The sequence below is a fragment of the Schistocerca americana genome, chromosome X, assembly GCF_021461395.2.
Source record: "Schistocerca americana isolate TAMUIC-IGC-003095 chromosome X, iqSchAmer2.1, whole genome shotgun sequence".
NCBI classification, from domain to species: Eukaryota; Metazoa; Arthropoda; class Insecta; order Orthoptera; family Acrididae; genus Schistocerca; species Schistocerca americana.
Window position 1 is genome coordinate 598331329 of NC_060130.1, and position 3268 is coordinate 598334596.

The following is a 3268-nucleotide window of genomic DNA, read 5'->3' on the forward strand; positions in this document are numbered from 1 at the left end:
CACACGTCCAGATTTCTGCAACAACGGGACAGATCACGCGCAGAAAATCCATGACTTTCCCTTGGTTTTCAGGTGACAGTAAGCTCTGGTTGCTTCCAGTATGGCCAAGAAGTGGCTCACTCATCACACCGAAAAAGCCGGCTGCGGTGGTCTCGCGGTTCTAGGCGCGCAGTCTGGAACCGTGCGACTGCTACGGTCGCAGGTTCGAATCCTGCCTCGGGCATGGATGTGTGTGATGTCCTTAGGTTAGTTAGGTTTGTTCTAAGTTCTAGGGGACTGATGACCACAGCAGTTGAGTCCCATAGTGCTCAGAGCCATTTGAACCATTTTTGAACACCGAAAAACTAATAAAATTTTACCTTAGGAGACCTCATTTTCTGGAAAATAATACAGGAGCATTACACGCACAAGAATATAAAAATGTGATGTATGAAGAGATCGTTTAAGCATTCTAGATAATATTCCATCACCGACCGGGGTGGCCGAGCGGTTCTAGGCGCTACAGTCTGGAACCGCGCCACCGCTACGGTCCCAGGTTCGAATCCTGCCTCGGGCATGGATGTGTGTGATGTCCTTAGGTTAGTTAGGTTTAAGTAGTTCTAAGTTCTAGGGGACTGATGACCTCAGAAGTTAAGTCCCATAGTGCTCAGAGCCACTTTTTAATATTCCATCTCTTGACCAAAGTGTAATAAAAACTTAGCTATAAAATTTGAGATCAAGTTTCAAAAAAGAGCTCACAAATGTATAAGGCTGAGAAAGAAGCTGAAAAAGGAAGGATGAATTGTATAAACCAATGTAAAGTTGCTTGCACTATGTTCATCACTGTATTACGCATTACTGTTTGCATGTATTATTTTGTACTACAAGTTACTTTTCTTTACAAAGGATCAAGAATGTCCTTTTCCTAGTATATCAAACCTTCACGATTTTCAGAGGGGTGCCGACGATTCAGAAAGCAAATCCGCTCGCGTGTAGCCAGTCATTCCTGCCTTCCCAGCACTGTTCGTTTCCCTGTTGTACCGAGCCCTGATGAATCCCGAGCTCGGCTGGTACCCGACGAGCCTATTCCCGGTACAGTTGAGCAAGGTTGCCCGCGGAGTGGGCAGCAGAACGGCGAAGTCGGCCGCAGGCGGCATCGGGCGGGTAAATGTAGCAGGCTGTACGACTCTGGTGCTACTTAGTTAGTTCCCGTCCCATAAATACATATCTACTCTCCCACACTACATGGAAAGTGTCCCGTTACATAAATTTTCTTTATAACATGTTTGAGCCGTGGCGAGACAGATCGATTTACCTTTGCGTGATTATCCTCTACGTCTCATACACTGATGCGCCAAAGAAACTGGTACAGGCATGCGTATTCAAATACAGAAAAAAATGTTCAAATGTGTGTGAAATGTTACGGGACTTAACTGCTAAGGTCATCAGTTCCTAAGCTTACACACTACTTAACCTAAATTATCCTAAGGACAAACACACACACCCATGCCCGAGGGAGGACTCGAACCTCCGCCGGGATCAGCCGCACAGTCCATGACTGCAGCGCCTAGACCGCTTTTTTTGTTTTTTTTCTTCACTTTTTTTTAAATTTTCTTCATTTTACCCTTTAATAAAATGGAACTAAAAAAAAGCAAGTGCCACCGCCACTTTTCATCCTATAACAAAAAAATCTGGGCCACTTCAGGCGTTGGCTCCTGACTAAACCTACCCCAGAGAGCTGCCTATATACCAGGGGAAATATGGGAAATCAAGGTTAGGGCTATCCGTACAAACAAAACAAAATCTTCCTTTTTCTGAATTTTATTTTTATTGTTTTTTTTATTTTATTTTATTTATTTTGTTTTGTTTAGTTTTGTTGTGTAATTGATCAGAGGCCTTCTGCGCCTCGCTGGTAATATGTTGAGTCACGTCTTCTCGAAATTGATGTGTTCCGTTCAATTGTTCAGAAATGTTCATTGGTTCAAACAGGAAACCTTCTTCTCTCTTGGCTTAACACATTCCAGCTGCGAGGCGGCTCGTGGAAAGCACTCCCAAGGAAGTTCGAGAAAAATTGTCTGTATTTTGGGTGACGGACAACGACATAATGACGGTCATTGAGGTATGTCCAAAAATCGAGTACAGAGTTTACAGTTTGTCCAAATAAGTAGTGAATGGCATGTCCGCGAATCCAATTCACAGCATTGGTCTTTGTCCGAGGAAAATAGTCACGTTCCGGAAATAATAATGAAAGGGGAGTAATCCGATCCGGAATGTCCCGCGTTAGAAAAGCCACAATACGTCGAACCAAGTGCCAAACCTCCGCCGCCGGTCCGCAAACAAACCGATGTTCATCATTGTCTGGCACTCCACACGTGGAGCATAGAGGTGATTGGGCGAGGTGGATACGATGAAGGCGAAATTGGTTGATTTGCTTACCATTGACAGTTAGGTACCAGACAGATTGAACATTCGTGTCAAGGTAACTGGCGAACACCGCGCGCCATACATGACGCCAGTCAACCTGGGGGAACTTTTGTTCAATCGGGTTAGGTGGACGACCTAATTGGAGGACATTGTATACTGCCTTCGTCTTGAGTAAAAGCTGTCTTGGTAAGGTGAGGCGTAGATAACTGAGTTCCAGAAAGAAGTACCGTATATAATGGAACTGGGCCGGAACATCCGAGATCATCACTGGGGCTGACAGTGAGACCGGCGAATATGCCGACAGGAGGAGACCAGTGAGGCTCGTTGGGCAACCTGTCCGTACCGTCATCTGGGAGCTGACAAATAGGGCGCGAGCTCTATCCGGCACGTGAAACAGACCTATCCCACCTCGTTCACGGGGAAGAGTAAGGGTTGCATAGTTAACTTTGAACAACAGCCCAGAGCTGACGAAAGATGCCATCGCTGCCAACATGCGACGTGCCACAATAAGCGGGAAAGGTAGAACTTGTGCTACATGGGGAACTCGGGATGCGATATATATATTGACATATCGAACTCGTTGGAGAATATCTAGGGATCGAAGGCGATGGTCCATAAGACCTGCTCTGATCATTAAAAGGAGGCGTCGGCAGTTGATGGTGGCTGAACGCCGGAGATCAGATGAAAAATCTATTCCCAAACAACGAATGGTATCAACGGTGGGGAGAGGTGTAACGCACTCCACGGGAAGTCCCGTGCCAATGAACATAACTTGTGACTTACGTACGTTTAAAGAGCTACCCGACGCCTCACCATAAGTCGCTACCCACGTCAAAACAGCTCGAACCTCGTCGGCATTACGTAA